Source organism: Salvelinus fontinalis, chromosome 6, assembly GCF_029448725.1.
Source record: "Salvelinus fontinalis isolate EN_2023a chromosome 6, ASM2944872v1, whole genome shotgun sequence".
NCBI classification, from domain to species: Eukaryota; Metazoa; Chordata; class Actinopteri; order Salmoniformes; family Salmonidae; genus Salvelinus; species Salvelinus fontinalis.
In genome coordinates this window covers 58286316-58312713 of record NC_074670.1, presented here as the reverse complement: position 1 = coordinate 58312713, position 26398 = coordinate 58286316, and the positions used below count along the sequence as shown (strand labels likewise).

Here is a 26398-nt window from a genome sequence, read left to right as displayed (position 1 = left end):
CATCCACAGAGGTAATTCACATACGGTCTAATGGATAATCTGTACATCCACAGCGGTAATTCACATACAGTCTAATGGATAATCTGTACATCCACAGGGGTAATTCACATACAGTCTACTGGATAATCTGTACATACACAGGGGTAATTCACATACGGTCTACTGGATACTCTGTACATCCACAGGGGTAATTCACATACGGTCTAATGGATAATCTGTACATCCGCAGGGGTAATTCACATACAGTCTAATGGATAATCTGTACATCCACAGGGGTAATTCACATACGGTCTAATGGATAATCTGTACATCCACAGGGATAATTCACATACAGTCTACTGGATAATCTGTACATCCACAGAGGTAATTCACATACGGTCTAATGGATAATCTGTACATCCACAGAGGTAATTCACATACGGTCTAATGGATAATCTGTACATCCGCAGGGGTAATTCACATACGGTCTAATGGATAATCTGTACATCCACAGGGGTAATTCACATACGGTCTAATGGATAATATGTACATCCACAGGGGTAATTCACATACAGTTTAATGGATAAACTGTACATCCACAGGGGTAATTCACATACGGTCTAATGGATATTTCTGTACATCCACAGAGGTAATTCACATACAGTTTAATGGATAAACTGTACATCCACAGGGGTAATTCACATACGGTCTAATGGATATTTCTGTACATCCACAGAGGTAATTCACATACGGTCTAATGGATAATCTGTACATCCACAGGGGTAATTCACATACAGTCTAATGGATAATCTGTTCATCCACAGGGGTAATTCACACACGGTCTAATGGATAATATGTACATCCGCAGGGGTAATTCACATACGGTCTAATGGATAATCTGTACATCCACAGGGGTAATTCACATACGGTCTAATTGATAATCTGTACATCCACAGAGGTAATTCACATACAGTTTTGTGGATAATATGTACATCCACAGGGGTAATTCACATACAGTCTACTGGATAATCTGTACATCCACAGAGGAAATTCACATACGGTCTAATGGATAATCTGTACATCCACAGGGGTAATTCACATACGGTCTACTGGATAATCTGTACATCCATAGGGGTAATTCACATTCAGTCTAATGGATAATCTGTACATCCACAGGGGTAATTCACATACAGTCTAATGGATAATCTGTACATCCACAGGGGTAATTCACATACATTCTAATGGATAAGCTGTACATCCACAGGGGTAATTCACACAGTTTAACGGATAAAGTGACATTAAAGAACATGGAGGCGCAAAAAAACTAACAGAAAAATTATGGATCATAGGCTGTTTCCACAGGCAGCACAATTATTGGAAAAATATCTGATCTGATTGGTCAAAAGAATTGTACTTCCTTAGGTAAGGTAAATAGGCCCCTTTGCATGAACTGTCACCATTAATACGCATATTAATTGTTAATGATAGAAATTAAGATACACAAGATTTTTGAATATATATTGTTTTTTTAATAACTGTATAGCAAATTGTGTGCCCCTTTTCAAGGATGGGTCCTGGCCTCTCAGGGGGCCTAGGGTTCGGGGGGGGACGCGGGTTGACTGCCAGTCACTGGGATGACAACTCAATTTGTAATGGGGAGGGGCTTTAGCGGGTGGTATAGTGGAGAACAATTAGTGGGTTACATAGTAGCAATACAAATATCAAGCTATATGGACACTCAATCACTATGATACTTTTTAATGGTAAATTTACAAACATATATTATGATGAATAGATTTGAAACTTGTATCTCATTATGGTAATTGTTGAAATAAGTATAGCCAGTTAAAAGTGTAATGGCTTAGCAGATAATATAAAAAAAATAACAATATTTACCTGGCTTAAAGAGAAGGAATATAATATCTATTGTTTAAAGGAAACTCATTCAACAATTTTAGATGAACTTGTGTGGAAAAAGGACTGGCGAAATATACTTCTCCCATCGTCAAAATGACTTAACAGAAATTTTGATTGGAATGTGCAAATTGTTCGAACAGGTAGATGGATGATTTTAAACATGTTATTGGACCATAAACAGATATTGCTCATTAACCTTTACGGACCAAATAATGATGATCGACGTTTCTTTGAAAATACAGTACCAGTCAAAAGTTTGGACACACTTATTCATTCCAGGGTTTTTCTTTATTTTTACTATTTTCTACATTGTTGAATAACAGGGAAGACATCAAAACTATGAAATAACACAAATGGAATCATGTAGTAACCAAACAAGTGTTAAACAAAATAAAATATATTTTAGATTTTAGATTCTTCAAAGTAGCCACCCTTTGCCTTGATGACAGCTTTGCACACTCTTGGCAATCTCTCAACCAGCTTCAACTGGAATGCACCTGGAATGCATTTCAATGATGCATTTCATTGGTGTGCCTTGTTAAAAGTTAATTTGTGGAATTTCTTTCCTTCTTAATGTGTTTGAGCCAATCAGTTGTGTTGTGACAAGGTAGGGGTGGTATACAGACGATAGCCCTATTTGGTAAAAGACCAAGTCCATATTATGGCAAGAACATCTCAAAGAAGCAAAGAAAACCGATAGTCCATCATTACTTTAAGACATAAAGGTCAGTCAATCCAGAAAATTTCAACACCAATAATAAGAAGAGACTTGCTTGGGTCAAGAAACACGAGCAATGGACAATAGACCAGTGGAAATCCAAATTTGAGATTTCAACCGCCGTGTCTTTGTGAGACCAGAGTAGGTGAACGGATGACCTCTGCATGTGTGGTTCCCACTGTGAAGCATGGAGCAGGAAGTGTGATGGTGCTTTGCTGGTGACACTGTCTATGATTGTTTTTAGAATTCAAGGCACACTTAACCAGCATGGCTACCACAGCATTCTGCAGCAATACGCCATCCCATCTGGTTTGGGCTTAGTGGGACTATCATTTGTTTTTCAACAATGACCCAACACACCTCCAGGCTGTGTAAGGGCTATTTGACCAAGAAGGAGAGTGATGGAGTGCTGCATCAGATGACCTGGCCTCCACAATCACCCGATCTCAACCCTATTGAGATCGTTTGGGATGAGTTGGACCGCAGAGTGAAGGAAAACCAGCCAACAAGTGCTCAGCATATGTGGAAACTCCTTCATGACTGTTTGAAAAGCATTCCAGGTGAAGCTGGTTGAGAGAATGCCAAGAGTGTGCAAAGCTGTCATCAAGGCAAAGGGTGGCTACTTTGAAGACTCTTAAATATGAAATATATTTTGAGTTTAGTTTAACACTTTGCTGGTTACTACATGATTCCGTATGTGTCATTTCATAGTTTTGAGTCCTTCACTGTTATTCTACAATGTAGAAAATATTTAAAAAAATTAGCAGGTGTGTCCAACATTTTGACTTGTCTGCATCTCTTCTAACCCCCCATTTTTTATATTACGTTTATGGAAGCTACAATCTATCTGCAAAATGTGTGAAGCTGATCTAACCCCCCCCCCCTCAAAAAGGTAAATAGGCTCTGACAGTGGAGCATGTTGGTTGTTTAGAACCCAGTGGCTGATCTGTCATCCACTACCACCAAGATCCTATACAATACCATATTCTATATAAAGTTTCAAGTTTTTTAGAATATGTAATTGTGTGTTCCCTACTACAAAGTGCTATGCATAAACACTGACGTGTGATGGTATGAACCAATCTGTCCAAAACACATCATTACCTCTTCAATCCAAATAGGATCATTTCTAATAGATCATGGTCTTGAGACATTCACCAGTGTTGGGATTTAATTACAAACCCAGACAGTGATTTTGGGGAGAGCCGTAGGGGTAGATCTGAGACTTTACACAGAGAAAACCAATCAACTTTGTAAAGAATCTATTAAGAAGCCTATGGTTGTGTCCCAATGGCACCCTATTCCCTTTATAGTGTACTACTTTTTACCATTATTTCATCTCTGCTCAGGCAGTAGTAGCCAGACAACCATGTAACATTATCTCTGTAGCCTGTGATCATTGGGTTACCACAGCTGCCCCAGCTGCAGAGCTGTCTGACGAAATCACTATTTTAGTAGTTCTTCAAAGTAGATAAGGCATACTTTCAAGACTGCTACAACTATCAATAGGGTAGTAGAGCTATACTTCCCTAACGGTCTCTATCCCTCAGTCTGTGTTGTGTACATTCCTCTCTCATGCGGTCTGTGAGCAGAGCCGGGAAGAATAGGTACAATGGATTCTGGTCATTGTAGTTAATTACATTTTCTGCACTGAACTAGGTTGAATATTTGCTCCCTACAGCTTCCCACAGTTCGTTCTTGATTTGATGTCTCTCTTGCTTGATATTATTTCTCTCTAGAGTAAAATAAAAAACTACATTTAGGTAATTGAATGGCATGGGTAGCTGTCACTACAGAGTGAATAGAAATGAAATCTCGAGACTCCAGCTGATGCTAGATGTTGTGCTGTTGAAACTCTGAGCCAGACAGAGTCTGAGAGACAAGAGTTACACTAAAAAGACACAGCAGGAAGAAGGTATAGGCTCGAAAGCAAAAGTGTATCGTACCCCCCAAACAAAGTCCCTGTTAGACGCTGCCTAAATTCAACAAAGTGGAACGCGCCTGGCTACTATGCTCTTCGAAAGAAAGGTGCTATCTAAAACCTAAAAGGGTTACTTGTCTGTCCATATAGGATAACCCTTTAAAGAACCCTTTTTAGTTCCAAGTAGAACCCTTTTGGTTCCAGGTAGAACCCTTTCCACAGAGGGTTTTCCTATGAGGACAGCCGAAGAACCCTTATGGCACACTTTTTTCTTAGAGTGTAGCGAAAGTGGAGCAGTCACTTCCTAACGATCAGCAGCGACAAGACAGACAACAACAAAAAGAGAGAGGTAAAAAAAGAGGAGCTCAGGAGCAAGATAACAGACACCCACGAAACCTGTCGGCCCATGCCTCACTCCACACACCGCCAACCACTCTCCTCTCCACACAGAGGTGTAATTAAACAGAACACATTTAACAGAGGAGACAATTAAAATGATTAAAGTCCAGACTTTTCACACGCTGTGTCGCCAAAGAAAGTCCAACAGACTACATCAGGAGAAGATGACCAGAAGAACAAATAAAAAGGGAAAAATAAAGATGAAAGCGAAAAACAGACGACGACACAGACGGCTAGTTTACAGATCAACAACCGCAGGACGTTGGTGGCACCTTAATTGGGGATGACGGGCGTGTGGTAATGGCTGGAGCGGAATACGTGGAATGGTTTTAAATACTTCAAACACATGGTTGATGCCATTCCATTTCCTCCGTTCCAGGCATTATTATGAGCCGTCTTCCCCTCAGCTGCCTCCACTGTCAGCAATGTTGGAAAAAGTAACGTCTAGGGGTTAAACATGTTGCTGTATGTTTCGGACCAAGTGAAAAGACAAGCCCTGTGCTGTGGGCATAGCTTGTGTCTGTCGAGATGTCTCTATGCCAGTCCCATTTCGCAGCCTGCTCCAGATCTGTTCCACACACACTGTCTCTCATCACCTTGTCCTGAGATGAATGAGATCGCCACTGTCTTCAATCATTTTAATCACTCAATTGGAAAATGCCTCGTTCACGGCTATCATTCTGCACTGCCTCTAGGCTATTGTGCGCACAAACACCCGCACACGACCCGGTTCTTTCACTCTCCGAACGCCTGAGAAATGTGAGAAACGGTTAACAGATGGCTGATGATTTGCGAAAGCGTTACTAATTTTGACTCCTCTGCCCTTTCCGAGAGTGAGCCTACTTTGGAATGTAGGTTTAGCATCTGTTTTCTAATGCCTGGCAATGGGAACACACACACACACACACACACACACACAGTTACTCTCAGCTAGGAGCAGCATGATGTAAACTTCATTGGGGAAACAATATATACTGAAAATATAACCACAACATGTACAGTGTTTGTTTCCAGGTTTCATGAGCTGAAATAAAATAACATCGAAAAAAAGTTCCATAGACACAAAAAGCGTATTTCTCAACAACAAGAAAACTGGTACAAATATGTTTACATCCCTGTTAGTGAACATTTTATCCTTTGCCAAGATAATCCATCCAGTTGACAGGTGTGGCATATAAAGAAGCTGATTAAAGAGCATGATCATTACACAGATGCACCTTGTGCTAGGGACAATAAAAGACCACTGAAATGTTTTGTCACACAACACCACAGATGTCTCATGTTTTGATGGAGCATGCAATTGGCACGCTGACTGCAGGAATGTCCAACAGGGCTGTTGCTAGAGAATGTAATCTCTACCATAAGCCGCCTCCAACGTTGTTTTAGAAAATTTGGCAGTACGTCCAACCGGCCTCACAACCGCAGACCACGTGTAACCACGCCAGCCCAGGACCACCACATCTGGCCTCTTCACCTGCGGGATTGTCTGAGGATCATTTTTGACTGTAATAGAGCCCTTTTGTGGGGAAAAACAAATTCTGATTGGCTGGGCCTTGCTCCCCAGTAGGTGGGCTCCAAATGGGTGGGCCTATGCCCTCCCAGGCCAACCCGTGGCTGCGCCCCTGCCCGGTCATATGAAATTCATCGATTAGGGCCTAATGAATTATTTAAATTGACTGATTTCCTTATATGAACTGTAACTCAGCAAAATCTAAGAATTTGTTGCATGTTGTGTTTATATTTTTGTTCAGTATGGTTACTCTGGTAGAACTTTAATAGTTCATGTTTGAACTATTTGCAGTGGCGCCTTGTACGTAGGAGTGACAGTGCAGATAGATGGATTTGACCTACTTGTATGGAAGCTATGTATGGAGAGGGCTGCGTCTCAAATGGCACCCAATTCCCTATTTAGTGCACTATTTTGACCAGGGCTCTGGTCATAGTAGTGCATTATATAGGGAATAGGGTGCCGTCCGGAGCGCAGACTATGACATGACCCGGTCGCGGCATATTCCAACCCTACATAAAAATAATGACATAGAATTCCCACAGCACACATATTGCAAAGTATCACCACCATACAGCATCTGCAGAGTCCTGAGGGACTGACAACAACCTGCATGGAGGTACAAGCTACTAGAATGTGGCTTTATTGAATGCTGCTGTGTGTAAGAGACGTTGCTGGCGGATCGAGTGTTGGAGTGACAGCGAGAGCCGGCGTGTCTCTCTGGTCATGTCCCTGCCTCGCAGTCACACCCCTTGATGTGATGCGTTTCGCACCTGTGTCCACTCCGTGGTGTGTGACATCAGGCCGCAGCCGGCCGGCGTCTCCTCCCTGTCAACCGCCTTGTTGAAAGCTAATTAAAGCAGGAGTTTGACAAAGCGTACAGTGTTTTTAAGGGAACCGGCTTTGAGCCCTGTTTTCTAAGATGGCTGCCACTCATTGACAGGCCTGTTGGAGGAGGGAGGAACCTAACACCATAGGTGTGTGAGAAATGAGGTGTGTGTGTTAAGAGAATGCAAGAGGGGGGGAAGAGGGAGAGAGCGAAAGACGGAGACAAAGAATGGGGAGAGCTAAAAAGGAGGAACAAATTCATGTAATTTCTAATACATGTACATGCTCCTCTCTTTCTCTCTCAATACCCTGGATATAAAAATAGGACCAAAACACCTGTCTGTGTCCTGAGGTCCCCACCAATGCTCCTAGACACTAGGTTGGGAAGGGAGGGGGGAGCAGAAAGCCAGGGGGATCAACTGTAAGTCTCCATATCCAGAACGTCAATTCAAGGTCAATGTCGGCCAAGGCAGCCGCACCAACTCACACATGCCCTGTTCCTGTCAAATGACAGGGCTTAGGCTGGCTGTCGGGTGTGTGTGGTTGTTAAGGACAGCCCGTTATGCTGTTGCTGCAGCATGCGGGGCCATCTCCACAGCCCGGGCAAAACCCTGCTCATCTCATGTAATTATGTTTATGGAGGAGCCTGGGTCAACACAGCACCACGAGCCCATCTGGAGGTCACAACTCCTCACCACTGCCTTTAAGTGAGGGAATTCAGCCAGGAAGACTATTGCTCTGTAGATCAACATTATAGATCACCATTATACTTTGTTTCAATACCGTGAATCTGTAACCAGGCTTCTGTTATAACAGAGATTTCATTCACAATGCAGTAATACACATAGAAACACAAACAACACCAGAGGAGAAAACTATTCAGTGTTGCTCTAATTGTAGCTGTGATAACACTGTTGAAGGAGATCATGACCACCACCATCTATGCAAGTCAGTCTTGACCACTCTGGAGAGATGTATAGTGCTTGGCACTGTGCACTAAGTAACTATAAGACCAGCCGCGCCAATGCCTGTGTAGAATACGATATAAAGCAATAACAAATTCGAGGCAAGCAGTAACTGTGATTGTCCTAAACCTATCGAGCGACACGAGGGAACAGGAGCAGTTGCATTGATCACAGGCTAATGATGGAGCAGACAATTATTGCCCTCGCGTATTTATAGACCCAGGGAGAAAGGTTCAGAGAGACACACTACAAGTTGCCCTCCTCTTCCTGTTTGTTTGGCCAGCTCAGTTCAATCACCTTACTCAGAGTTGAAGTGTTCACAATACAAAGGCCCTCCGAACAAAAGGGGTAGGGAAATGAGTCAGCTAGCTAACCTTCGTAAGTATTATAAAATACCTTTGAATAAAAATAATTCATGATAAAAGATAAGCTTGAAATGGGCGTGGTGCAATTGACTCGATACTCCTAACAATCCATAATCAAATTTCACTTTCCTAATCAACCACACAATCAAGCGCTATAGCTCAGTGTTTATTAAAGTTATTGATTTCGGTTTGTAATAAACCTCTCCAGAAGGGTGAACTGAATTCTAAGATGTCTCTCTACCCTGTGGTGAGCATTTACACTGTACCAGGTGTTTGTGGTTTGTGACAAGACAACAAATAAGACAACTGACCTTTACTAAGATTGATTTGAGATTGGGTGACGTTTTGATGACGTTAAGCTCTTCCTACCACAATTAATGACGGCCAAACAAAACTGTCCAGATATCACGAATGACATAGCAAATATAGCAATAGCAAATATAGCAATAAGTCAGCTTTACCGTACAAACACGTTGATGACAAGGACTGGGACGTGGGACTTAACTTCTTTGGGACAGGGGGGCAGTATTGAGTAGCTTGGATAAAAAGGTGCCCAGAGTAAACTGCCTGCTACTCTGTCCTAAAAGCTAGAATATGCATATAATTAGTAAATTTGGATAGAAAACACTCTGGAGTTTCTAAAACTGTTTGAATGATGTCTGTGAGTATAACATAACACATATGGCAGGCAAAAACCTGAGAAAAAATCCAACCAGGAAGTGGGAAATCTGAGGTTTGTAGCGTTTCAACTCTTTGCCTATCCAAGATACAGTGGAAATGGGGTCATATTGCACTTCCTAAGGCTTCCACTAGATGTCAACAGTCTTTAGAACCTTGTTTGATGCTTCTACTATAAAGGAGGGGGGAATGAGAGGGGATTGAGTCAGTGGTCTGGCAGAGTGCCACGCACATTCACATGAGAGGTAGCTTGTGTTCCATTGCATTTCTGAAGACAAAGGAATTCTCCGGTTGGAACATTATTGACGATTTATGATAAAAACATCCTAAAGATTGATTCTATACTTAGTTTGACATGTTTCTACGAACTGTATTATGACTTTTCATCTGAACTTTCGCCTGGACCTGCCAGCGCGTCGTCCGTTTGGATTGTGTACTAAACGCGTGAACAAAAGGAGGTGTTTGGACATAAATGATGGACTTTATCGAACAAATCAAACATTTATTGTGGAACTGGGATTCCTGGGAGTGCATTATGATGAAGATCATCAAAGGTAAGGGAATATTTACAATGTTATTTCTGATTTTGTTGACTCCACAACATGGCGGATATCTCTTTGGCTTGTTTGGGCTCTGAGCGCTGTACTCAGATTATTGCATGGTGTGCTTTTTCGGTAAAGCTTTTTTAAAATCTGACACAGCGGTTGCAATAAGGAGAAGTTTATCTAAAGTTCCATGCATAACACATGTATTTTCATCAACATTTATAATGAGTATTTCTGTAAATTGATGTGGCTCTGCAAAATCACCGGATGTTTTGGAAGCAAAACATTACTGAACGTAACGCGCCGATGTAAACTGAGATTTTGGGATATAAATATGAACTTTATCGAACAAAACATACATGTATTGTGTAACATGAAGTCCTATGAGTGTCATCTGATGAAGATCTTCAAAGGTTAGTGATACATTTTATCTCTATTTATGCTTTTTGTGACTCCTCTCTTTGGCTGAAAAAATGGCTGTGTTTTTCTGTGGCTATGTACTGACCTAACATAATTGTTCGGTGTGCTTTCGTTGTAAAGCCATTTTGAAATCTGACACGTTGGCTGGATTCACAACAAGTGTAGCTTTAATTTGGTGTATTACATGTGTGATTTCATGAAAGTAAAATTTTTATAGTAATTTATTTGAATTTGACGATCTGCATTGTCACTGGATGATGGCCATGCGGTACGCTAGCGTCCCACATATCCCAGAGAGGTTAAGGGTACCTGTGCACAACATGTCACTGGGTTAAAGAATGATACTTTTCACCTGATATACTGTGTCAGTACTGACAACTCTGTCTTGGGGGTTGAATGACAGTGGAAAAACAACCAAACCATTTGAAATGCGTAGGCAAGAAAACAAAGGCTGTCAGAGAGAGAGAGAGCTGGTGGGGGGGTGGAGGAGAGGGGGAGGAAAAAGTTCTCCCTCTCCATGAGTCTGTCCTGGAGACACACCATCGCGCTGCCTTCCCCCACGGCCGCACACTGACAGGATAAGGCGGCTTGCACTGCCTCCTGTTGCCGGTTTCCTCCCTCTGCGTGATTGATGAGCCTCATTTTGCCAATTAATGGAAGACACCCCCGTTGATTACCATCAGATTGTCGTTTGTAACTGTTAGTGTTCCTGGCTGTCACATATTCATTTTAATTAGAAAGCTCAATTTTGATCTGACATTTTGTTTGTCATCACTCGCGTCGACTTTGATAAGCCGGGGCTCTGAACATACTGTATGTAACCTGTCTTTCTGCAGGGTTCCATTTTGGGAACGATGCAGCTAGAAAAGTAATGAAATCCTTGACTCTACATGTCAGAGAGCGGCGTCTGTTGTAGCTACATAGTACCTTTCTATCTGAATGTCTCACAACATGCTCTACTGAATGCACCTGGCTTTGCGTTGGCTCGGTTGTCTCTGCTCTTTCATAATTGCATTTATACAAAGGCGCGCTAAGACAGTTGAAGACCAAATCCTGTCTAAGGAGTCAAGTCTGAAATCGACAATATATCTCACAATCAATTAGTAACTTGGTGGTAATAAGTAGACTTGATTTGCATAATGAACCTCCTAATTGGTTTAAAGCATGAAAACGAAATCAATAAATCTGGCTAATAGTATGCCAATGCACATATATGAATGGGCAGGAAGAGAGACGACAACCCGAAGCCATTTGTGGATTGTGGAGACACTGATCCTACAGCGTTGTCAGGATCAGAGGACTGAGAGTCACGGATAGCAGTAGAACGTTAGGTTACAACTGGCTATAACGGAGCCAAGGCAGAAATCAGAACGGGCTAGTATTCCCTAGACACTTTCAGCAGGAAAATAATAACAAACATATGTGGGGAAATGTTTGGGAATTCATTCGATTTACATTTTACAGCAGGCTTTCATCTAGGCAGCTACAGGGACTCGACTAATGATACGCAGGGCCTTTAATCAAGGAGCCCTCCCCTGTGCTTTGGGCCCTGCCCAGTGGTACTTATTTGCAATAAAGCACAATAAATGGCGCCACTGGTGAATATATCGCTGTCTGCCGTGGAATACATGTTCAGCCATCTCCTCAGTATATCACCCACCAGCGTTAAGTACACTTCCACTTCTCATTTTACACATAACCGGTGCATCAGCAGAGGTATTAGCTGGTTATCATAATTTCCGGAAATGAGTTGTAACAATGCATAATGACATGTTAACCTCTCTAGGGTATGTGGGACGGTAGCGTCTCACCTCGTCAACAGCCAGTGAAACTGCAGGGCGCCAAATTCAAAACAGAAACCCCATAATTAAAATTCCTCAAACATACATGTATTTTACACCATTTTAAAGATACACTTGTTGTAAATTCAGCCAGTGTCCGATTTCAAAAAGGCTTTACGACGAAAGCAAACCAAACGATTATGTTAGGTCAGAGCCAAGTCACAGAAAAACACGGCCATTTTTCCAGCCAAAGAGAGGAGTCACAAAAAGCTGAAATAGAGATAAAATGAATCACTAACCTTTGATGATGTTCATCAGATGACACTCATAGGACTTCATGTTACACAATACATGTATGTTTTGTTCGGTAAAGTTCATATTTATATCCAAAAATCTGAGTTTACATTGGCGCGTTCTGTTCAGTACGGTGATTTTGCAGAGAGCCACAACAATTTACAGAAATAGTCATCATAAATGTTGATGAAAATACAAGTGTTATACATGGAATTTTAGATCCACTTCTCCTTAATGCAACCGCTGTGTCAGATTTTCAAAAACATTTTACGGAAAAAGCAAACCATGCAATAATCTGAGTACGGCGCTCAGACGACAAATCAACCCAAAGAGATATCCGCCATGTTGGAGTCAACAGAAGTCAGAAATAGCATTATAAATATTCACTTACCTTTGATGATCTTCATCAGAATGCACTCCCAGGAATCCCAGTTCCACAATAAATGTTTATTTTGTTCGATAATGTCCATAATTTATGTCCAAATTCCTCCTTGGAGGGCAGGTCCAGGCAAAAGTCATATTACAGTCCGTAGAAACATGTCAAACGAAGTATAGAAACAATCTTTAGGATGTTTTTAACATAAATCTTGAATAATGTTCCAACCGTAGAATTCCGGTCTTCAGAAATGCGATTGAAAGCAGGTCGCTCTCACATGAACGTGCATGGTCAGCTCATGGCAGACCTTACTCAATCCCCTCTCATTCGCCCCCACTTTACAGTAGAAGCATCAAACAAGGTTCTAAAGACTGTTGACATCTAGTGGAAGCCTTAGGAAGTGCAACATGATCACATTTCCACTGTATCTTGGATAAGCAAAGACTTGAAAAACTAAAAACCTCAGATTTCCCACTTCCTGGTTGTATTTTTTCTCAGGTGTTTGCCTGCCATATGAGTTCTGTTATACTCACAGACATCATTCAAACAGTTTTATAAACTTCAGGGTGTTTTCTATCCAAATCTACTAATTATATGCATATTCTAGCTTTTAGGACAGAGTAGCAGGCAGTTTACTCTGGGCATGCTTTTCATCCAGATGTGAAAATACTGCCCCCTACCCCAAAGAAGTTAAAGTTACACTGCCATTCAACGTGCCATTTGTTTATCGTCAGTTTCCTGAAACACATTCCCAGCCATTAAACCTAGCATACATCTCAAATTCTCAACTGACGGGGTGTCATGTGCTGAAACAAAAAGTAAAAATGTCTCACTTCAAGAAGACAAACACTGCCAATCGAGGTTTCCCCTCCCCATTGGCATTTGATAGAATAATCTGCCTACAATGGTGCCAATTCTATAGAGAGGGGGTACGGAATTTCATTAAAACATCAAATGAAAGTGAAATTATGAGGCATGACGGTGGGAGAATGGGAAGGCTGAGAGCGAGAGGGACAGAGAGTGAGAAAGAGATGAGTTAGTGTCTATACAGAAGGATTAGTACTGCAGCAACAAGTGCTGAGGGGCTTTGCATTAAACACAGGAGCCCATGACAAATGGGTCCGACTGTGCTCTGTCTATTGCCCAGCGTGAAGACCTTTTGGGGGTGGGGGGTAATGAGGTGCAGACTGGAGCCGGCTGGCTACTTGGTATCAGGTTATGTGTAAATACAAAATCTAGTCAGGTACTAAAATACAACGTATCTAGTTCAACCCTTGACCATGTAGGACAGACATGCATTTCCATTCCCGCTCGACGACATCCAGCTGTTTGTGTGAGGGCATCCTAGGACATGGTAGGGCCATGCGGGACGGGATCCCTATGGAGAAGCCCGGGGCTTGGAGGTCTATCCCTCCGGGACCCCCGACTGGCAGGCAGGGAACTGAGGCTTGATCAGAGGGTATATGACAGGGGAGTCACCCAGGAGGAAGGAGAGGTTAAACCTGGGTCAGTCTACTGGAGCCTTACCCCCCCCCCCCCACCCCTTTCTCTGGCTCTCCATCCATCCCTAGGGAGCCAGAAGGCCAGGCAGCCTGTCAGCTAACTCTACTGACTAATGGACCTGCCACATCAGCCCCGGTGTCACAGCCTAACAAGACACTGATTGGAGAATTTCTGGGGAATTCACTCGCATAATGACACGGCACATTGAGACGTCCTGGCGTCTGGGGCCGTGAAGGCAGGCAGCTAACATCTAAGGAGTGACAAAATAGGGTTGGCTGTTGATAATAAGAGAAACATGTGTCCTCTATGTGAATGTGTCAGTTCGGTTGGAGTGGAATACACTGTGGACGTGTGTGTGTGTATGTAATATGTGATGTGTGTGAGTGAATGAACTTCACCCATCCACCTACGGAAACCAAGAAAGTAACTTAGAAAGACTATAGAAAAACAGTTATTTGAAAAACATCAGTAACTGAGTGAGTTTCCTATAACACTGAGATTAATTGCATTGATCCTGACAAGAAAACAGTAACATTGTTTAATAGGTATTGGTAGAACTATGAGTATGATAGCTACAGGTGATTTTTGTTTAAAGTTCAAAGTGCATTTGTGATTCGTGTAGAATATACTTTATGTCCAAATGTAAATTTTATCAACTCAATGTGTGGCTGAGTTCAGTTCTAAACTCTAAACCACTCCCACCGCAAATAATTAAGACACTGTTACATTCATTATCAATGGGTATTAATGTTGTGTTAAATACCATTCTAATCACTACAATACAAATACAGCCGTCATCTCCCCAATTCATGGGCGTTTATTGTTGGGTGGCATTGTTAGTCAAAATGGGATTTGAAGAAGCAGCCATCGAGCTTCCCTTCTCTCATTCAGACACGTATCCTCCACCAAGCCACACACCAATGCAATCCAAGATAATTGTTATATTAGCATTATGAAAAATCATAGCACACAAAACACATGGCCTTGGATGCCATTTCCAAGTAAACATTGGTGGACGACGGCAACATAATCACACGCGCAAGCTAATCCCTTTAGTGTTTCCCTGCCCCTCTTTATGACGATCATTATTAGAATGCAATTATTCTTACCATTTTTGGCAGAATTTGTTCATTCGATCGACACTTATTAAAGCTTATTATGTAACTTTTTGGGCGACCCGACCAAATGTACACAGAAAAGTTAGTTATAGTTATGTAATTCTCATTGAAAGCAGGTCTAAGAAGCGGTAGATCTGTTCTATATGCACTATTTCTATGCCTCCCGTTCTTAAGTTTTGTTTTTCCTTATTTGACATTCGGTTTTGTACACCAGCTTCAAACAGCTGAAAATACAATATTTTTGGTTATGGAAAATATATTTCACAGCAGTTTAGATGGTAAAACGATTCTCGACACTTTACTTGCTTGTTTTGTCACATACTACGAAATTAGGCAAATTATTAGAATTTGAACAACCAGGAAATGGCGGAGCGATTTCTGCATAATGCACCTTTAAAGTTGCTTAATTAAAATCGTAACGTCTCCTGTGAAACATAGTGAATGAAACTTGTTTCTGCAAGATGGCTGTCTCTATAGTGTCTATGTTGAGACAATACTAAGTAGAGACACTAGTCTACCAGTAACCAGATAGCCACAGAGGGTTAACGAGATATGTTTTTTTTTTGTTAACTGTCATTTTTTCCCACTCTTCTAATTATTTACTTTGGTTTGAGTTTCTGCTTAGTTAAAAAGCTCCAGCGCTTATCTGTGCTGCAAGTATGAATTAATTGGCCACAACATTTACAGTGAATTTGATTAATAAAGGAGAGTGCTTACAGAAAGAGCACGATGGTGAGGTAAACATTGAACTGAAAATGCCACCACAATCTGTTGACCTGGTTTCCTTCTATGAGGAAGTACAAACATCAACAAATTAGCCGGATTATAAGGGCGTATTACATTTTGGTAATGAAACACATTAGATCTAATTATCATCCATAATGGCAAAGGTATATTTGTCAAGTTTCCATCTCGACAGCGTAGCTAAATCTTTACAGGTGACTTACCCATGAGGTAATTTAATACCAGTCATCCTTTGTTTACAAATTAGTACGAATTTAAGCAACAACAACATCTTAGTTATAAAAGTGAGTATAGCTCCCAGTTAATCAATAGCACTCTGAGTTATAAAAGGAAATGCAGCTAGCAGTGGTACATTAGACTAAGTGTCAACTGGTAATAAAACAGAATGACCACTGTTGTTGTCTACTCTGAAAACCCAAAAGACTCATTTGGCATTGTATTTAACTGAATTACTCCATTACAATACTGTTAGTGGTTCTCTTGGTTTGAAGCGGTAAAGTCTGTACCCTGATTGCAGTACTGTATATTGACTGACCACTCCCCCAAACACACATATAACGTCCTTTCACACTGACACGCTGCTGAACAACAGAGGGTGCTACCTGCGTAAATGCATCTGTCAATGCACAAGTCATGTGGGTGGTATGACAGTGTAGCCCTGGGGCCAGGGGAGAGGGAATCTGTGTTTGTGTGTGTGTACGTGTGTGTGGGCTGAGTCTGTCTGGGGTTACTGAGTTAACGTTACACAGTCACACAATCTGTATGGCGTTGTGTGGGCGAGCAGTTTGCTGATGTCAACGTTGTGAACAGAGAGCCCCATGGTGGCATTGAAATTGCCATTTTACTGTATCTATGGAAATTTGAATGCACAGAGATACCGTGATGAGATCCTGAGGCCCATTGTCTTGCCCTTCATCCGCCACCATCACCACGTTTCAGCATGATAATGCACAGCCCCATGTTGCAAGGATCTGTACACAATTCCTGGAAGCTGAAAATGTCCCAGTTCTTCCCTGGCCTGCATACTCACCAGACATGTCACCCATTGAGCACGTTTGGGATGCTCTGGATTGACGTGTACAACATCATGTTGCAGTTTCTGTCAATATCCAGCAACTTTGTACAGCCATTGAAGAGGAGTGGGACAACATTCCACAGGCCACAATCAACAGCCTGACCAACTCTATGCGAAGTGTCGCACCGCATGAGGCAAATGGTGGTCACACCAGATACTAACTGATTTTCTGATCCACGCCACTATATTTAAATTTTAAGGTACACTACCGGTACATTTTTTTAGAACACCTACTCATTCAAGGGTTTTTCTTTATTTTTAATATGTTATACATTGTAGAGTAATAGTGAAGACATTAAAACTATGAAATAACACATATCGAATCATGTACTAACCAAAAAAGTGTTAAACCTAAATATATTTTATATTTGAGATTCTTTAAATAGCCACCCAATGTCTTGATGACAACTTTGCACACTCCTGGCACCCTCTAAACCAGCTTCATGAAGTAGTCACCTGGAATGCATTTCAATTAACAGGTGTGCCTTAAGTTAATTTTTAGAATGTCTTTCCTTCTTAACGTGTTTGAGCCAATCAGTTGTGTTGCGACAAGGTAGGGGGGGTATACAGAAGATAGTCTTTTACCAAATAGAGCTAAGTCCATATTATGGCAAGAACAGCGCAAGTAAGCAAAGAAAAACAACAGTCCATCATTACTTAAGGTCAGTCAGTACGGAAAATTTCAAGAACTTTGAAAGTTTCTTCAAGTGCAGTCGCAAAAACCATCAAGCGCTATGATGAAACTGGCTCTCATGAGGACCGCCAAAGGAAAGGAAGACCCAGAGTTACCTCTGCAGCAGAGGTTAAGTTCATTAGAGTTACCAGCCTCAGAAATTGCAGCCCAAATAAATGCTTTACAGAGTTCAAGTAACAGACATCTCAACATCAACTGTTCAGAGGAGACTGTGTGAATCAGGCCTTCATGGTTTAATTGCTGCAAAGAAACCACTACTAAAGGACACCAATAAGAAGAAGATACTTGCTTGGGCCATGAAGCACAAGCAATGGACATTAGACCAGTGGAAAGTTGTCCTTTGGTCTGGAGTCCAAATTGGAGACTTTTGGTTCCAACCGACGTGTCTTTGTGAGACGCGGTGAGGGTGAACGGATGATCTCCGCATGTGTATTTCCCACCATAAAGCATGGAGGAGGAGGTGTGATGGTGTGGGGGTGCTTTGCTGATATTGTCTGTGATTTATTTAGAATTCAAGGCACACAACCAGCATGGCTAACACAGCATTCTGCAGCGATACGCCATCCCATCTGGTTTGGGTTTAGTGGGACTATCATTTGTTTTTCAACAGGACAGTGACCCAACACACCTCCAGGCTGTGTAAAGGCTATTTGACCAAGAAGGAGAGTGATGAGTGCTGCATCAGATGACCTGACCTACACAATCCCCCAACCTGAAACCAAATTGAGATGGTTTGGGATGAGTTGGACCGCAGAGTGAAGGAAAAGCAGCCAAGAAGTGCTCAGAATATGTGGGAACTCCATCAATACTGTTTGAAAAGCATTCCAGGTGAAGCTGGTTGAGAGAATGCCAAGAATGTGCAAAGCTGTCATCAAGGCAAAGGGTGGCTATTTGAAGAATCTCAAATATAAAATATATTTTGATTTGTTTAACACTTCTTTGGTTACTACATTATTCCATATGTGTTATTTCATAGTTTTGATGTCTTCACTATTATTCTACAATATATAAGATAGTAAAAATAAAGAAAAGTCCTTGAATGAGTAGGTGTTCTAAAAATGTTGACCGGTAGGGTATATGTGACCAACAGATGCATATATGTATTCCCAGTCATGTGAAATCCATAGATTAGGGCCAAATGAATTTATTTCAATTGACTGATTTCCATTCGTGAACTGTACCTCAGTAAAATCTTTGAAATTGTAGCAAGTTGCGTTTATATTTTTGTTCAGTGTATATAGAAAGCAGGTGCTTCCACACAAGTCTGGTTCCTGATGTAATTAAGCAATTAACATCCCATCATGCTTAGGGTCATGTATAAAATGCTGGGCAGGCCATTCTCGCTACCATGGCTATGCCCCCATAGGATGACAATGCCACCATCATCAAGGCACGATTGGTCACTGAATGGTTTGATAAGCATAAAAATGATGTAAATCATATGCCTTGGCCATCTCAGTCACCAGATCTCAACCCATTTGAACACTTACGGGAGATTCTGAAACCTGAGACAGCATTTTCCACCACCATCAACAAAACATCAAATTATGGAATTTCTTGTGGAATAATGGTGGTGCATCCCTCCAATTGAGTTATAGACTTTATTTTTTATAGTTGCATCCCTCCAATACATGGTTGTAGGTATAATATGAGGGAGGTAACGTAAACTTACCCCATTCCGTACAAATGTGCGCAACCGCAACATTCAAACGAGGCTACAAAGAAAACGAATGGGACTGTAGCGACTGTGTTGGCTTCAAAATCGGGGGTATGAACTAGGTTTCTATTCAAGTGTTGATTCACAGGGTAATAGCTCTATAGTATTGGAGAAAAGTTGAAAAAACGGACCCTCCGTTACATCGTGGCGTGTCATGTCGTAACGTACAGCACGGAAAAAGCAACAATTTCTGTCTTTACAATCTCTCTCCACCAGGTGTAGCACTTCTCTCATCCTTTAAAAACAAGAAATGGACAGTGACGGGGGTAAGGGGGGGATACCTAGTCATTTTTTGCGTTATCATTGCATGTGATCATCATTCTCAAAGCCGTTGTTTACTTCTAAGATCCCTTTAGCACAGACCTAAAAACCTGATTCAAATTCGACACAAACCTTCAAATAGGTATGTAATCACACATTATATTAACTCTTTATAGTGTTTTATTTACATTTTAGAGACGATAAAGTGATAAGTTGGACAGATCGAGTGAAAAAAAACAATTTTCCAAACAATCTCACCTTCTCAATATCACGCATTAGTTTCGCTTCCCCACCCGCCATTTTTAAAAAGACCCGACAGGGCTCATTGCCTGCTTGAATTATGCAGAAACGGGCAGTGTTTAGGTCATGTAATTGATTCTGTTGGAAAGGGGAGAAATTGTGCTTTACAATGGTATTGACATTACAGTTGATCTGGAAGTATTACGTTTTTGGGGCGATAAAATAAGGGCAATTGTACGGACCAAGGCGATGACGAGTTTACGTGAGTTTACGTTAATACATTAATTAACTTCCTGTCTTTATGTGTATATAACATTCTATGATGAGAAGACAATGCAATTTATCTGTTTGCATGTTCTGCTATTTAAATCAGTTGGCTTAAACACTATTATACTTGTGAGGAGTTACTGTAGCCAAGAACTGATAGTTTTAGCTGTAAACTTACTTCTATACAGCGCATAGCTAATGTATTGAGTTATCGCCCCACGTGACCAGAGCACAGCTACAGGTCTTAATGTGTCAGGGGGCTTCAAAAATGACACCAGCTGATTTCAACTTCTCGGGTCCCTAGGAAGCCGAAAGGTTAAGCTAACTATCAGCGGGCTGAATTATGGAGTCGAGTACCGCGGCGGGAGATCTATTAAGACAGGGGCCGCCTATCCATCAACGTTCGGTCCGGCCTCTCATCGTCGCGGCGACCCACCTATCTCCCATTAACAGCCCAGTATCCACGCTATCCATAGTCCCTATAGGTTGTCCCTTCCCCAGGGTCCTATTTCGTCATATCCACCAGTCATAGATCTGTACTGGGGGGTCTGGGATCACCCAAGCCTCTCCAGTGAATTAGGAGCCCCCAGGGGCCAATGCCTCTATTCCCAGCCTTAGTGGGCTCTCCTAAATCTGATAAAGATCACTAAACTGCTGAACAAACACCCTATTCAGTCATTTGCATACATTACAGTAATGGAAGGAGAAAAATGTTTCAATAAAGCTAAATGAAGTACCTCCGCTGGGCTGTTTGTGATGCCAACAAGTATAAGGAATGGGTTCAGGCTGTCTTCTTTAGTAGATAACGACTGTAGATATGAACTGGTAAATGCAGCAGTTTGAAAGCTGACTACGGCAAGTGAATTCATTTATTTGAGGAATTCATTATGCCTTCCAAAAGTATTCAGACCCCTTGACTTCTTCCACATGTTATTAGGTTATAGCCTTATTCTAAAAATGATAAAATATTTTTTCCCCCCTCATCAAACGAAACTCAATAATCCTTATTGACAAAAACAGTTTTTTATTTTATTTTAAATTTTGCTAATAGAAAATAAAGAAATACCACATTTACATAAGTATTCAGACCCTTTACTCAGTAGCACCATTGGCAGCAATTACAGCCTCAAGTCTTCTTGGGTATGACGCTACAAGCTTGGCACACCTGTATTTGGGGAGTTTCTCACATTCTTCTCTCCAGATCCTCTCAAGCTCTGTTAGGTTGGATGGGGTGCGTTGCTGCACAGCTATTTTCAGGTCTCTCCAGAGATGTTAGATCGGGTTCAACTCCGGGATCTGGCTGAGCCACTCAAGGACATTCAGAGACTTGTCCCGAAGCCACTTCTGCGTTGTATTGGCCGTGTGCTCAGGGTTGCTGTCCTGTTGGAAGGTGACCCTTCGCCCCAGTCTGAAGTCCTGAGTGCTCTGGAGCAGGTTTTCATCAAGGATCTCTCTGTCCTTTGCTCTGTCCATCTTTGCCTGGATCCTGACTAGTCTCCAAATCCCTACCGCTGAAAAACATCCCCACAGCATGATGCTGCCACCACCATGCTTCACTGTAGGGATGGTGCCAGGTTCCCTCCAGATGTTAAGCTTGGCATTCAAAGAGTTCAATCTTGGTTTCATCAGACCAGAGAATCTTGTTTCTCATGGTCTGAGAGTCTTTGGGTGCTTTTTGGCAAACTCCAAGTGGGCTGTCAGGTGGCTTTTACTGAGGAGTGGCTTCCGTCTGGCCACTCTACCATAAAGGCCTGATTGGTGGAGTGCTGCAGAGATGGTTGTCCTTCTGGAAGGTTTGCCCATCTCCACAAAGGAACTTTGGAGCTCTGTCAGAGTGACCGTCGGGTTCTTGGTCACCTCCTCCGACCAAGGCCCTTCTCCCCCGATTGTTCAGTTTGGCCGGGCTGCCAGCTCTAGGAACAGTCTTGGTGATTCCAAACGTCTTCTATTTAAGAATGATGGAGACCATTGTGCTCTTGGGGACCTTCAATGCTGCAGACGTTTTCTGGTACCCTTCCCCAGATCTGTGCTTCAACACAATCCTGTCTCGGAGCTCTACAGACAATTCCTTCAACCTCATGGCTTGGTTTTTCCTCTGACATGCACTGTCAACTGTGGGACCTTACATAGATAGGTGTGTGCCTTTCCAAATCATGTCCAATCAATTGAATTTGCCACAGGTGGACTCCAATCAAGTTGTAGAAACATCAAGGATGATCAATGGAAACCTGAGCTCATTTCTGTTTATTATTTTTAATACAGTTATTTTTTTTTTTTAAACCTGTTTTAGCTTTGTCATTGTGGGGTATTGTGTGTTGATTAAAAAAAAGTAAATACATTTTAGAATAAGGCTGTAACATGAAAAAATCTAGGGGTCTGAATACTTTCCGAAGGAACTACATATATAGACATTCTAATTGAAATTGCAAGAAGTCAAATTGAGTTCTATCTCATAAAAGCCATCACAAAGCCACCTCAATTAATTAGAAACGTTTAGCATAATTGTATTCATTATAAAAACCTGAAGAAGGTAATTAAAGTTGTGCTGTTTTAAGACATTTATTGTTACGTTTTAAAACCTAACTAGGAAACAATTAGTCTGGGTGACGCGCGACCCACGTGACTACACAGTGAGCTGTGCATCAAGGACGTAGAGCGACTGGTGTTAGCAAGACTAGGCAACACCTGCAAGTCTTCCAAAAAAGGCCAAAGAGACTCTGTCAAACACAAGTACACACACACGCACGCACGCACGCACGCACGCACACGTACACGCACTTCCTCATTCATCAATGTGCTCTACAGTGAAAACTTTTTACAGGGTTGCTCAACCATCAAATGCATGACTTTAGCTGCTGCTTTCGTTGTTGTTGTTTCATCTGTCATGTTTCAAGGCATAAGCGTCCTTTAATCCCAGTAGGAAGTTTAAAAAGGTATGTCAGACTTATCTTCACAAAAGGAAATGTCAAACCAAAAACATATGGCAGGGAATATTTCAAACTGTCAGTTTCACACACCCTAAACTGTGTTACACCGATTACGGTTATCTAAGCCAAAGGCAAAATAAAATATAGCACTAAAAACCTGGGAAAATCAAGCATTGTCTCTTTTATCTCTTTATCTAATATGTTTTCACTTCCCTCTGTTACCTTTGGGCACAACTATAGTTCTGATATATGCACGCACACACACACACTCCAACACACCACACATTATTATTATTTAGTTGGATTGTTTTGTGTGTGCCTCTAATATTATACACAGTATGTCTGTAATGTCTATGTTAATGTTTAAAATGTACATACATTGTAAAGTGTTCTTGTCTGTAATGTCTTCTTCGTTATGTGTCGGACCCAAGGAAGACTAGCTGTCGCCAAGCTTTTCGCAATGCTACTGGTCATGTTAACTTTAAGGTTCAAAGAGATAAGAAGATAGTAGGATGAGTCAAGGCAAACCCAACTTACATCCTTTCACAGTTCAACATCATCAATCAATCAAATGTATTCATAAAGCCAAAGTGCTTATACAGAAACCCTGCCTAAAACCCAAAACAGCAAGCAATGCAGCTGTAGAAGCACGAATGGTACAGAAAAAGCTGAAGGGGCGTGAATCATTCAACACACCTGGAGAAGTGTGTTCAGATTGGATGCTACAGTACAAAGAAATTCAAGTCCGAACACTAAGCATATTTTATTTAGAAAACTTGCGAATTACCCCTGATGCCTAATCATGTGAATTGATTCGAGCAGGGTCACAGAAGAGCCATGTTTACCAAACACCTTGTTATTTTGACTAGCAGATGAACTGCATTACTTCATTACCAAGAAAAAGGTCACACGCAGGTCAAACCCACTCTAGTGAGTGAGAGAAAGAGAGGTGATTGCTAATGAAGAGAGACAAAGACACAGAGAGAGGTGATTGCTAACGGGGAGAGACAGAGACACAGAGAGAGGTGATTGCTAACGGGGAGAGACAAAGACAGAAAGAGAAGTGCTTACTAACGGGAAGAGACAGAGACACAGAGAGAGGTGTTTACTAACGGGAAGAGACAGAGACACAGAGAGAGGTGATTGCAAACGGGGAGAGACAGAGACACAGACAGCATAAGAGAAGTGATTGCTAACAGGGAGAGACCCAGAGAGAGGTGTTTACTAACGGGGAGAGACAGAGACACAGAGAGGTGATTGCTAACGGGGAGAGACAAAGACACAGAGAGAAGTGTTTACTAACGGGGAGAGACAGAGACCCAGAGAGAGATGTTAACTAACGGGGAGAGACAGAGACACAGACAGCATAAGAGAGGTGATTGCTAACGGGGAGAGACATAGACGCAGAGAGAGGTGATTGCTAACGGGGAGAGACAGACGCAGAGAGAGGTGTTAACTAACGGGGAGAGACAGAGACACAGACAGCATAAGAGAGGTGATTGCTAACGGGGAGAGACAGAGACGCAGAGAGAGGTGATTGCTAACGGGGAGAGAGATGCAGAGAGAGGTGATTGCTAACGGGGAGAGACAGACGCAGAGAGAGGTGTTAACTAACGGGGAGAGACAGAGACACAGACAGCATAAGAGAGGTGATTGCTAACGGGGAGAGACAGAGACGCAGAGAGAGGTGATTGCTAACGGGGAGAGAGACGCAGAGAGAGGTGATTGCTAACGGGGAGAGACAGAGACACAGAGAGGTGATTGCTAATGTGGAGAGACAGAAACACAGAGAGAGGTGTTTACTAACGGGGAGAGACAGAGACAGCATGAGATAAGTGATTGCTATCGGGGAGAGACAGAGACACAGAGAGAGGTGATTGCTATCGGGGAGAGACAGAGATGCAGAGAGAGGTGATTGCTGACAGGGAGATACAGAGACACAGTGAGAGGTGATTACTAACGGGGAGAGACAGACACAGACAGCATGAGAGAGGTCTGATAAACACCGATACGCTCTCCACCTTACCACTTGAATCACCTCGACTCCCCTCATCGATCGTGGGCGCCATAAAGGGACAGTAAAACAGCTTTCTGGCTTTCTTTAGTAAGGTAAGAATGCCTACTCTGTCACGCGCAAAGGAGCGAGTGCAGCTGTGTCACCCTTAACCTGGCTGAACACAGAGTGGAAGGAGGTTGGAATGGTACAAAATGGAGGTAAGAAAACCATTTTTAAATGTTTTCCTCTCTTTGCTTTTTTCACAATGAGGCAGTAACTAAAATTGGTTCGGCCAAATACGACTGAGGTTCCATTTCCACTCTGATGCCAGATCAGGTGAGACGGGGAAGTGGGGCGTTTCCATTCATGGCCAGGCAGCTTCTCTCCCTCTTACTCTCTGGGGACACGATTCAGACAGTGAGGGGGAGCACTACTCCAGTATATATGCAGTTCTCCATTTCCTCTCAGTCAAGCTGACATCCTCCACGGAGCCCCAGAATCGATACAGACATCAGGGGCCCTGAGCTGCCTTTCCTCCCTGTCTTGGTTCAGAGCTGCAGGGGAGGTTTTTGCCGAAGCCTCTATTTTTTAAAGATATAAAATGTACACAGATTAAGTGCCAATCTTTGACTAGGAGCAAATTTCTGATGTGTTAGGCAGCTATTACTCTTATGTCAGCTAAAAGCTCTAAAACAAATTGCAAGCTAACAAAAAGCTCAAATTAAGGTTAAACACTTTCTTAAAGGGATTCTCCGGAAATTGTGTGCACTTTTTAGCCAGTAGTGTTGAAAGTAGCCCTCAAGGGGTCCCTGAAACTTGTGCAGAAATGTGCACCACTTTGCTCTCTCTCTCTGCTCTGGTGTGGTGTGGGTGCATCATGTGCACTTTCCAAGCTGTCACACATATAGCAAGGGGTTGAGGCTCATGGTCAAATTGTTAGGGGGCAGGCCTATGTGGGGGCCAGCACAGCCTCCAGTAAAACACTTGCTTTCAAACTAAGGATTTGCTGGCTAATTTAGGCTATAAAGTAAATCTGGCCCTAGATTCTGCATGTATGAACTACACATTGACACATCCAGTCCAAAGCCGGAGGTTTAAAAAAAGACTTAGTAGCAGCTAACGTTCCGGAACATGTCACATGCAAGTGTGAGTATTGAACATAT

At 42.1% G+C, this 26398-nt stretch overlaps 1 protein-coding gene across 5 annotated transcripts in view; it reads right to left on the bottom strand.

The window, feature by feature from the left end:
- diaph2 (diaphanous-related formin 2) overlaps positions 1–26398 on the bottom strand; it is a 727774-nt gene that overhangs the window by 165014 nt on the left and 536362 nt on the right. The gene's annotated exons all lie outside the window — the stretch shown is intronic.